The sequence below is a fragment of the Hippocampus bargibanti genome, linkage group LG04 (genome assembly GCF_051943395.1).
Source record: "Hippocampus bargibanti isolate YZ-2025 linkage group LG04, ASM5194339v1, whole genome shotgun sequence".
In the NCBI taxonomy this organism is placed as follows: Eukaryota; Metazoa; Chordata; class Actinopteri; order Syngnathiformes; family Syngnathidae; genus Hippocampus; species Hippocampus bargibanti.
This window is the reverse complement of record NC_142737.1, coordinates 24,948,530-24,960,840: the sequence shown is the minus strand read 5'-3', so window position 1 is coordinate 24,960,840 and position 12,311 is coordinate 24,948,530. Positions and strand designations below refer to the sequence as shown.

The window sequence follows — 12,311 nt, the reverse complement described above, 5'->3', positions numbered from 1 at the left end:
ACTGTAAAGTGTATGTGAGAGTTATGAAAGGGGCTTAGTGGCTCGTACCAAGCAATGCAAACATTGCATTGTGCACCATGGTGACAAATGACTACTGCAGCGCAATCTGCAGCCTTGGACATTTACCGTAAATTAAGCAAGGTAACATTAGAGGTAGGTACAGCCTTAATTAATATAAACAACTTAATACTTTGTGCCGTTTGTGCGATTGCTGGTCTTATCATGTTTCAAGTTGTGAAAAGCGGGGCAGTCAACTTTTCAGAGTTGTCTGCCCTTTTGTCCACTACCTTTTTGTCACGAGTTTCAGACACTGTTTTTACTATAATTTGGACAAATTCGGCAGGCCGGATTAAAAAGGCTAACGGGCCATATGTGGCCCGCGGGCCGTAGTTTGCAAATAATAGATGCAAATAATCAACTATTAATTCCATGTGATCTCCAGAATTCCCAGATTGATCAATCAAGTTACATCATCGATTATAATGTCCTTCAAATTATTTTTGGAATACCCTTAACGATGACAGAAAATGCAAATGTTCACTCCATCAATGAAGAGGCAGTAAAGTCTTTGGCAGAATCAACAGCATACTTTTACAATGACCTAACCTGACATCACCTTGTGGATACAATGGACTTTGAACTCATCCAACATACTGTACATCAGGGGTGCTCATTATGTCGATCGCAATCTACTGGTCGATCGCGGAGGTAGTACTGGTCGATCGCAGCGTGACAGTAAAAAAAACATTTGTCAGACTATCAAACGTCCCGTCACTTGATTGACATACAGGGCAACCATTCAGATGACAACTGAATCGCCGTGCATGTGTAAACAACGGCGCTAAACACAGCAAAATTTACAAGCTAGTCAGGCAATTACCTCAGATTTTAAGCCCTTGCTAAAACATATGGTGATCAAAATGAGTGAGAAAACGGGACCAAGTAAGGGGGCAAAACATATTACTTTCATACGGAATGGGAAAATGTGGAGCGTTTTGGACTGTTCATGGACAATACGACATTGACTTAACGCCGAAAAGCCAGCTGAGAAAGAGAACGGTGGACGAACTAAAATACCAGTTGTCCGGACAGCAGTCATTTTTCACTCAACATACGTAACAAAAGCGAAAGTCGCCACCGAAGCATCTTTCCGGGTGAGTCACGCCATCGTTAAAAACAATAAGTCCTTCCAAGACGGAGAGATGGTAAAAGAAGCATTCGTTGAAGCAGCTGACTCCTTGTTCAGAGACTTGGACAGTTCTGTAACTTACTCACACAGGAAAAGTACCCCAACTTGAGGAAATGTGCTACCTCCTTGACTGCATTATTCGGCTCCACCACAGCCTTTTCCTACATGAAAATCATTAAGTCCAAATACCGTTCCACCATGAATGATGAACATTTGGAAATGTTCTTGAGGCTGGCTGTCAGCAGCTACTGTCCGGACTATGCATCCTTGGCTGATTCAATTCAGTGCAAGTCATCAAAGTAAACTCAGGTAATTACAAAAAAATGTTAATAGTTATTCATTATGTGATGTATATGTAGTTATTATGTGTGTTGTGCAATATTGGCTTATTCAGTTATGCAAGGTACATCAACATACATTGTACATACAAATAATCCTTAAAACGAAAATAATTATGTTTTGCATTTTTGTCGTGCGTAGATCATTTTGACTTGGTAGTTTTTGTAAGTAGCTTGTATGCTGAAAAAGTGTGAGCACCCCTGCTGTACATGATAATACATGAATAAATAAATACATAAATAAATAAATACAAGAAGGAACTACACCCAATGAAGTTTATTTATAGAACGCTTGTCAAAAACAACAGCAGTGGGAAATCACATAGAAATATGGAAGTTATTTTGACTTTATTTTATTTTTTTACCCAGAAAGTCAATACATTTCACAAGGGGAGGGAATTTGTATTAGCAGTTTTATCTTATTTGTTATCACAGAAAAGTGCCCTTTGTGGAACTCTTAAAGGTTATCTCATCTTAAAACACTAAAACAAGATTCATTTGTTTCATTCCGAACTTAAAAAAAATCAAAAACAATTTACAAATTAATAATATCAACAACTCAATAGATTTCTACATCACTCTTGAAACAAGCAATGTCCCGCATGTATATTTTACATGACTATAAAAATGACTTACAGCAACTGTGCTGTAACCTGGCAGCGATTGTAATCTAGCAGGAATATCAACATATTATTTGGTCTGACAGTCACTTTGACAAGCTGCTCTCCTTTCACTGTTTTTCTCCAATTGTCTTTTCTTTGTCTGTCATTTTCGTTTTCTCTGCAGCACACATGTAAGTTAGGTGGCATGACTGACAATGCGAGTCAATTCGGAGCAGTGAATTGGTTAAACTTGCATATGACTCAGCCTGAGTCACGCGCTCTTCCAAATAAATGCTGGTGAACACCACATAAACCACCGCAGCTGAGATGTGTGTGTTCTTGTGTGAAACAGAGGTGGGAGGTTTGAGTATGAAATAGCGTCGCTATTAGTTTCCAAGCTTTCTTGTGTGTCTGCTACTGAGAATTCTAAAGTTTCTAATTCTAAAGTTTCTAAAGAGCGTTTCATCACTAAGTTTGGACATACAGGTTTCAATTGTTTGTAGCCTTTCCCCGTAGGTAATAAACCTCACGTGAGCATCACAGTCATGTCAAGCACATCCAAATTTCACCCCTGTTCATAGTGTCAGCAGAACCTATTTTTTTCTCCACTACCGATTCCATTGACCTCCATACACAATTGCCCCTCCTCCACAAAACAAGACTCATTGCCCTGAAGTCTAATGGCATCAAGGTCATCTGATCTCCCTTCTACCCTACCCCCTTTATGTGCTTTTGCTCTTTTGCTCCGTTTCATTACATTCTAGCTTTTCTTCCAAAATCTGTTTCTCATTGCAGGCGCGGACATGCACGAGAGCAAATGCTGCAAAACTGGGAACAAAAAAATTCACACTGCAGACAACATATGCATGGATCACCTCTTTCTTGTTTCACATGCACATTAGTGCATAGACTCATGCTCGTATGGATACAGTATTGGTTTGTTCACTGAGGATCAGTGGGTATATTGGAGGAGGGGACCAGAGGCAGTCAGGCTGCACATAGCACAAACCATTGTGCTCAGATGTTTACTCTCCTCATTTGGAAGTCAAGCTTTGAATGATATGCTTGACTACACAGCAGACTGCAAAATGTATTTGATATGCACACAGGGAAAAAAATAATCCATTATTCTGCCTCAAGCATAATTATTGCCATTGTGGTTTCAATAGGCAGTGCGCCAGTTGCCTCAAATTTTGCATGGGTTCACACAAACCTCCAGATTTCTTGGACCATGATGAGCAACATCTCGAGATGTACAGTATATATAAAAGCCACTACATTGCCACTCACTTAGCACATTAAACTAAAATAAATGCATTTCTCTGATGGGTTTCTGTCTCTCCAAACGAAAATGCTGCTATGTATGTCATATGGTTGTAACATGCAACAAGTTTGGAAGAAGTGCGACATGCACGTCTTTATAAATGTTATATCTGCGATGTCTTTCAAACTTTCAAAACATACATGGTAGTTTTAGGTGAATACAGTGGTACCTCGGTTTTCGAACGACTCACAGTTCGAACAAATCGGAGTCCGAACAAAATATTCGAGATATTCATGCTGCGTAGTTCGAACAACAATCGGAGTTCGAACGCCGGTAAGACGCGTGAGGTCGTACGCGAGGGTGGGATGCTGAGCGGCGTACGGGTGTATCGCTCTGTTCGTGACCAACTGTTGTCGCTAGAGGACGTGCTGCGATTTGCTCTTGCATTTAATACAGGTGTACAAAGAGTTTTAGCCCCTAATCATCGTGCCTCCAAAGAAAGTAAGTGCTGCTACAAGTTAAAAAAGAAAAGTAGTGCGTACAACTGTTGCATTTAAGAAAGAAATAATAGCAAAATATGAAGGAGGTGTGCGAGTGTCTTTTCTGGCTAGGGCAGTGGTGCTCACACTTTTTTCAGCAAGGGAGCTACTTTTGAAAGACCAAGTCAAAATGATCTACTCATTATATTTATTGAGAAATATAGTGAAGATTATTGCAATTTATGTTGATGTATATCCGCATATGTTGCACAACACAACATAATTGTGTCAATTGTTTGCCATTACCTGAGTTCACTCTGATAACTGGCAGACGAGACAACCGCACTTGAAAATGTCATCGTGAAAAAAGTCATCCTCTCATTCCGTATGAAAGTGATATGTTTTTTCTTCTTACTTGGTTCAGGTCTTCCACTTTTTTTATACTCTATCTTAAGTTTAAGCGGAAAAACCGAGCGAAAAATTTGGATGTACCTAACGACATCGTTGTTCACTTTGCAACGAAGGGGCGTTATTTGAGCTCGCAATGAGTCTCTCAATGAGATGTCATTTGACTGGTTCTCCGGTGTATCAATCAAATAAAGGGAAGGCTGATTGGCTGACGTCGAGTTTTTTTCAAAACAACTCCACTTGATTTGTTAAGCGTCCTGACAATGTCACATAACCTTGTCTTGCGATCTACCAACAGTACCATGGAGATAGATTGGTCGATCACGATCGACGTATTGAGAACCCCTGGTAGGGAATACAGCATGGCGAAATCTACGATCAGTACGATATTAAAGAATAAGGAGGCTGTGAAATCTAGTGATGTGGCTATGGGAGTGAGAGCAAGTGTCATTGGATAGATATTTGAAGAGAAAAGAACATCCTGTAGCCGAGTCCTCCGTAGCAAAGAGATTTGAACGTGTGAGCACCCCTCAGACAGAAGAGCTCCCCGAAGTTTTTATGGAATGGGGACTAAATTTCGTTCCTACGTCCACCTGCGCCTTCTGCTGACCACCACAAGGTAAAAAAATCATATTCATAATTCTTTTCTTTACGAACGTACAATTAGCCTGGGTTACATTTATGTTTGTTATTTGTGTCTTTGCCATTTTGCTTAACACATTCTGAGCTATACATTGCTTTTTATGGAATGGTCAGCATTTTAATGTGCAATTTCATGCATAAAATAATGTATAAAATACTGTACTAAAAAGGTAAACATTCAGGGTGTTGGAACGGATTAAAATGATTTACATTATTTGTAATGGGAAAAATGGTTTCGGTGTTCGAACAAATCGGTTTTTGAACAAGGTTCTGGAACGGATTATGGTTGAGAACCGAGGTACCACTGTACTTTAAATCAGGGGTCGGGAACCTATGGCTCGCGAGCCATATATGGCTCTTTTGATGATTGCATATGGCTCGCCGATAAAACTCAATACATATTCTCGTTTTTTTCACCGTTCATTTCCCGTTGGGGTTGCAGTTGGCGGAAAGCGCAATTTTGATTGGATGACACTGACCTAGGTTGGCCGAAAGTGCCATTTTGATTGGGTGATACTGTCCGTCATGATGAAACAGGTAAGGCTTCAATGCACCGGAGCATTAGCCTTTGAGGAGAGAAAATGTTCTGATTTTAATTTGCAATGAAACAATACAATCGATGAAACAGTCGAATGTCAGTGACATTTTAATAAGCCCCATGTTAACGTTAGCATCAACATACTTCTGCGAGAAGTATATTGCAGATAGCAAGTGTGGAAGCTTATGAGCCGTGTGCAGGATAGCTAGCAGTAACTTCACCTCTGGACCGGCAAATTGAATTTCATTCCGATCGTTTGCCTGTATTTTTACCAATCACGAGGAACGGAAAACCATTCATGTTAATAGTGAGTACTATCACAAAGTTATTTTAAATAATACATTCTGATATTTTGTTGAAAAGTGGCCGCGCGTGCGTGCATGCTTGCGTGTGTGTGTGTGTATGTGCGCGCGCGCGCGTGGCTCTCGCTGAAAAACATTTCTTTTATGGCTCTCTTAGTCAAAAAGGTTCCCGACCCCTGCTTTAAATTTTCCCTAGACATGACGGTGAGTGTATATGGTTGTCTGTCTATATGTCCGGCTTTCAACCAGTTGAGGATGTACTCTGCCTGCCAACTGGAAAACATGCCCGCGACCCTCGTGAGAGGATAAAAGTGGTTCAAATAAAATAATATATGTTCCAGTGAAATACGATAAAAACTAAGTGTAGTTAAAGTTCTAATTTTACATTTATTGCGGCCTCTGTTGAATAGAGAAGACGCATGGCCCAATGCTTGCTTGGAAAGCTGTTGGAAAAATATATGTCTTACAATGTATCATTATTTCACTGTATGAATATTCCATCTTGGAAAAAAAAGTTGAAAATGGACCAGCAATCCAACCATTTTTACTGCCAGTAGTAATTCAAGGAAATGATTAAAAGCCTTGGTTTTTCATTGCTCATGGCATGTATGGGAACGTCTAAGCACAGCTGTAAGGGTTAATATAAAAAAGACATAGTTTGGCAGCGTGTTCCCCAATATCTATCCCCTACTGAATCCCTGTATGTGCAAAAATGCATATTTGTTTGCCCTTTAAAGTTGTATTTTGAATTGGTTTGTACATTTGTATTTTAGATTGCTCAATAATTTGTTGAGAAAAAAAAACGGACCCACTTAGGGACTACTAATAGGATAGGTTTGTGTGAAAAAAATGACCACATTTGATTGTAAGAGGTTTTCTGTCTGACAGTGATGATATGAAATTCAATGTGCTAATTTTCACATAATTGATGCCTCATGTCAATTTTTTACCATTATTTTCGTACTTTTTCCATTCTCTTGGTCTTCTGGTTGGTTGTTGATGTTGATCAATACCAGTGAAAATAAGAATTAATTTGTCATTTAAGCAGGTGATATCAAGAGCTGAACTGTACCCATGTACAGTTCAGCTCTTGAAGTCATTTGAAGTCATTTTTCTTGATAGAAAACAAGTTGTGCAAAAGTGTCGGTTGTGCAAAAGTGTCGGTTGTCCTTTAAAAGCTTCAGTCACTTTTCGTACCTTTGTTCGTACCTGCGAACATAAGGTTTGTACCTTTTCGTACCTTTTTCGTACCTGTGCCCATAGTAGGAGCTGGGCATGTAGAAGTCATTTGAAGTCATTTGAAGTCATTTTTCTTGATGTTGAGCAAAAGTGTCGGTTGTCCTTTAAAAGCTTCAGTCACTTTTCGTACCTGTGCCCATGGTAGGAGCTGGGCATGTAGAAGTCATTTGAAGTCATTTGAAGTCATTTGAAGTCATTTGAAGTCATTTGAAGTCATTTTTCTTGATGTTGAGCAAAAGTGTCGGTTGTCCTTTAAAAGCTTCAGTCACTTTGACACATACATTGTCTCGAGGCCTTATTTTGGGGAGGGGTGAATAAGGAGAGCAATTTTACTCATAGCATGTAAATTATTTTTTTTCTTTGAATTTTGGGGGCTTTATTGATGTATTAATTTTTTTGTTTGTTTTTGTGGATTGTTTGTGGACAAACGCATTTTGAGTTGGTTGTCCAGACTCAGCCAAACCTCCCGACATTCAGCACGTGCAAGTCAGCACGAGAAGCCCAGCTGGGTAAGCCCCCCCCCCCCCCCCCCCCCCGGAACCCCTCCCCAAATCCCACACAAAGGAAGAGGAGTGACTTGGCAGGGAGGCAGAAAAAAAATGAAAAAGGCGGTGGTGGGTGGGGGCTCATGGGAGCATAAGAAGCATGGAGGGCTGTATGTTATTGAAAGCATGGCCCTTTGTGTGTGTTCTTATAGTATTAAGACTTGAATAAAAATACACAATATCAGTATGACAGACAAGAAAGAACAGCTGTCATGAAAGGGTACTGACAACAAGGAAAGGACCTGGAAAACTCAAACCAAGTAAATAAAGGGTGCAAAATCGTAAAATCACATTGTGTAATCCCTGCCAGTCAATGTGTACAAAGAATTTTGAGGACATAAGGAGCATGGAATAGTTGTATTCTCGCTATTTTATTTCACAGTATGGACATGTATCTTCTCGCCTTCATTCGACAACTCTGGTCTTAACTTAGGTACGGCTCAGAGTCAAAAAGGAGCAACAGAAACAAAGCTCTTCACTTCAATACAGCATAGTGGCAGCTTGCCATTCTTGTCCCTCGCAAGGCTTGAGGTAAGATTAGCTCTCCATATGTCTCGTCAGGAGGAGCCGGTTTTAAAGGGCCAGAGCTCTGCCATGGTAACTCCGTGTATAAACACAGCAGGAAGCGTAAGAAATGCAGACCTGCCGTTAGGACCATTGAAGTTTTTCAACTAAACGGATGGATCTGAACCACATATTTGCTTTTGGGAAAGGATGAAGAAAATATTATCTCTAAGCAGTATATTATTTCCTGGAATTGAATCCCACATCTTCAAACTGCTTCTGTGGGTTCATCGATTGGTTATTGGAGACGTTTTAATTGGCATGTTTGTGTGTGTATACGTGCATGAGATGGAAACTCGAACAGCTGTGGAGCTGTGTGACATCAAATCTGGCGGTGCTGCACTCATGTACGAAACGGGCACCCGGTGGGAGCGGCTGCACTGCCGGCAGTCATGTGAGAGTTAAAGAGTTCAAACAACATCTGAGAATTCCACCCACTTTTTTTCATACATTTTTTATGAACTGCGGCATCATGCAGCTGACAAATTCCCTTCCCTTCCATCAAACACAGACAGCACCAACAATGGCAACATGACATCATTAAAACACCAACAAACCGATACCCTTCATTTTTGTCTTAATTTCAAGAGTTTTCTTTCAAAATATTTATTTCTTTATTGATCCACGATCGTACTTGAGAAAAGTCGAACCATTGTTTGCATACTATTGTTTGCTGGAAAATATTAGGTAAGCATTTCCCTCCCCATCTTACACTCGACAAATGCTTAGTGTAATGTATCAGAAAAAAAAAACGCTAAAAACAATCATGAAACCAAAGAAAACGAATTTAAATGAAGTATTTTTGAGAATATAAAACTCATAAAAACTAACAAACACACTCAACTCTTTAAACAGTAACCCAAATAGAACTGTATAGTGCCTCTGCAATTTTTTGATGATACTGGTGCAGCGTGTTCTCCTGGAAACAAATTCTTGGCATTACTTACTTTTAATTACTTGGCATAAAAGAGGATTCTGATTCTGATACTGAACAAACGTGTAAAAACAAGCTGACGTGAAAAAAACTGGACTCAAAAATCAAAAGCTATTCTATCTAACCCTGCTTTGGATTCATGTGATTCCGAAATCAATTGGGCATCCCTGAACACGTCGCTCAAGTGAGTCTTGTGTTCATCTTAAAAAAAATAAAAAATAAAAAACATTTTGCACATCCCATGTGTCCAACTTCATGGAAACAGAGATGTATTCAAAATTAAAAAAGAGCTTACGAATGACTTTACAAAGCGATTGTTGCCATTTTTGAACAGTCTTATTCAACCGTTGTACTAAGTTCATTCTGTCTACTTGATATCTAATTTAAAGCAGATTCTTCCGCCGAAACATGTCAGGTATTTGAACACCTAAAATACACTGTCTGTAAGTAAAGAATCGGCTTGAAATTAGTCTTATTACTCTGCCCACAACTGATTATAATAAACTATTTTTCTGTCCAATGTCATATCAGATGGTTATCGTAAGCTTTCCATATTTTTAGCAAGAGCATGGCAAATCAGTAGGGGACAAAATGAGAGCCCATCATATGATAGGCATGCACTTTATGACTTGAAACAGTTTATTATGCCTTACAAAAATATAATATTAATCACATGTACTTTTATTGTTCGGTGGCCTTTGGTATCCCAGCATGATTGGAAAATGTGTCGTTGGGTTGATGTGGAAGAACTTGAAATGCCTTCACCGTAATCCATTAAAGTTAAACACTTTGGGGACACATTCCACCATCAATTGTGAGCAAGACCCTCATTGAACAGGAATAAGTTTCACAAATATTTGTGTTAAAAGTCTTCCCATAGAAGACCGCTACATACGACAACATGTACCAACCACCACACACAAACACGTGGGTTTATGGTTCGTGGGTTACGTACATGATCACCACTTGCTGCTACACCTCAACTAGCATGAAAGCAGCAATGTTGTCATCCACTCAATGTTACCTTAAAAAATAGGTCAGTCTTAACCCTTTGCATAGCTGACTGGGAATTCCATGCAATTGAACTATATGATTACACGTTCTATCTCACGTTTGCCCCCCCCCCCTCCCCCCGCCTTGTTTTGTCACTGAGCATGAGAAATCAAGCCAAGCCTGTCTTGTAACCTGCTGTTATACTCGTAACCGTTTTTTTGAAGTCACGTCCTTAACGGGATTAAAGAAAGAGAAACAGGCTGACTCCGATGACCTGTCAACGCACATCCCCATTTTTGGGGGAATTGTGGTATTAGCACAAGTGTTTGCCTTTTGCTACTCAGAGAAGCAACCTGCCAGAGAAACAAGATCTTCACAAGATAGTGAAGTTGATAAGCACGGCAACTGTTGCTATAAACATGTTCGGCTCAGGAAAAGACACTAAAAGAATAACATAAATTTGCCCAAACAAGAAAATATTTCACCATAAATCGAAGAAAGTTGAACACATTCATCATACTTATTTTTACGTATTTTTTTAATGTATAACCTACTTAGTCAATCAACTCCGACAGGACTTATTTGGTTGATGGTCGTGCTCATGTTAACCACAACTGCTTTGCATTCAATTGCGTGGAACAGCGTCACTGCTCGCTTGCTACGGTACTTCCCTGATCATCATCTGTTGAACGTTCGCCACCGCAGAAACATTCGTTGCCGGGGCCGAGTGGGGAACAGCGCCGTCGAAACGGCGGCTCTCAGCCCCAACACGCTGCAATTTGGTGAGCTTTACAGACCCGGCAGTGCGCATGCGTGACCCACTAACTTTTAATCCCTTTACCTCATTTGACTCGGAAGGACACCGCGCCCCCTTCTGGTTCCAGAGCCCGAATCTAGGCTTTCTCTTTCACTTCCCTCCTTGGTCTCCTGCATCTACAAATGCCTGGCGCCGGCACCAATCAGCGAGCAGCGTGGGACGTTTTAAACCGAGGACGCACATCACTCAGGATCAGAGCGGCTTGGAGATAGAACTCAACTCCTAATATGAGTCACTTGGACGGAATGAAAGTAAATTAGATGAGGGAAGACGGAGAACAACAGGTGTATTCTCCACCTGGACGGTCTTGGGGTTGTCATCGTGAGATCCCGGCTTTTAACAGAACAGCGACAATGGCGTACTATCAACACTTGAATAGCAACCGGAGAGTCGTTGTGTACTCTTTTCAAGTTTGTATTTGCAATTCATTCATCATGGTGTCGTTGGGTCCCCAAATGAGCACATTTACACCTCGGTGGTGCTTTCACGACCGAACGAACCAACAGCTGACCTGTCAGCGACACACAAGCTTGGTAACAAAACCCGGCGTCCTCTCTTACCTCAGCGGCCACTTTAGGGTTTCCCGAGAAGCCCGGACTGTTGTCTTTTGCGTATTCCACCTTTCAAGCCATTGAACACACCGGGGGAGAGGAAAGGGCGGAAAGGATAGAGAGAGAGAGAAATAGAGAGAGTGAGAAAGAGAAAGGGCGGGGAGGGAGAATTACAATCAATAGAATAATGCGACAGGGGCCATTTCCAAAGCACCTTCCATTTTGCACGCAGTGGTTTTACTGATGAGAACGTGAATATGTCAACCTAAATTATGTCATCTGCCGCAAACAGCACATGGAATGCAATATCGCTGATCTGGGCTCTAACAGAAAGCCGGTAGGTATTTCCTTCCTCTGCTTGAATCGAGAATAGTAGGTCAATATCATTTTAAACGGACAATGATGCAAGATGTGAAGCGAGTGCCGGCCGTTCTTAACTCTTCACAACATTCAAGTGTCACCAAACATAACATGAAACAAATTGGCAGTCTTTGCAGTGGGTGCCGGTTGCAGTTCAAACAAAATATCGTCCGTCCGTCTCATGAGGCAAACCCTTGTCCCCTAAATACATAGCAACAAAATGTATTTTGTCTCAAGATGCTCCTCAGTGCCTCCACCCCCCACCCCCTCCCTTTTCCACCACCCACCGAGCAATCCTGAAATAGTGTGATAAATATTTACCCTCCAAGTCTCACAGCTGCCTGGCTTTGTATTCCTTCATCCGTTGGCAGAATCTCCATCAGACAAGAAACCCCAGCTCCCTCCTCGTCTTCACCTCTATCTCTCGAGACCTTTTGTCTCTTTCTTTCTACTACAGACTCCTCTTTCCCTCCCTCCCTCCCTCCCCCCCCCCCCCCCCCCTCTCTCTCTCTCTCTCTCTCTCTCTCTCTCTCTCTCTCTCTGTCT

The 12,311-nt window shown here is 41.0% G+C and overlaps 1 protein-coding gene across 2 annotated transcripts in view; it reads right to left on the bottom strand.

Annotated features, from left to right (window-relative positions):
- tet3 (tet methylcytosine dioxygenase 3) overlaps nt 1-12,311 on the bottom strand; it is a 63,261-nt gene that overhangs the window by 33,303 nt on the left and 17,647 nt on the right. Inside the window, exons 1-2 of one of the 2 annotated variants that reach the window (XM_088994836.1) lie at nt 12,087-12,216; nt 11,415-11,474 (exon numbers count right to left, since the gene is read on the bottom strand). The exons of the other annotated variant lie outside the window; for it this stretch is intronic. The gene's annotated coding sequence lies outside the window, so the exon portion shown is untranslated. Of the gene's footprint in view, nt 1-11,414; nt 11,475-12,086; nt 12,217-12,311 lie in introns of those variants that run through there. 2 annotated transcript variants of the gene reach the window in all.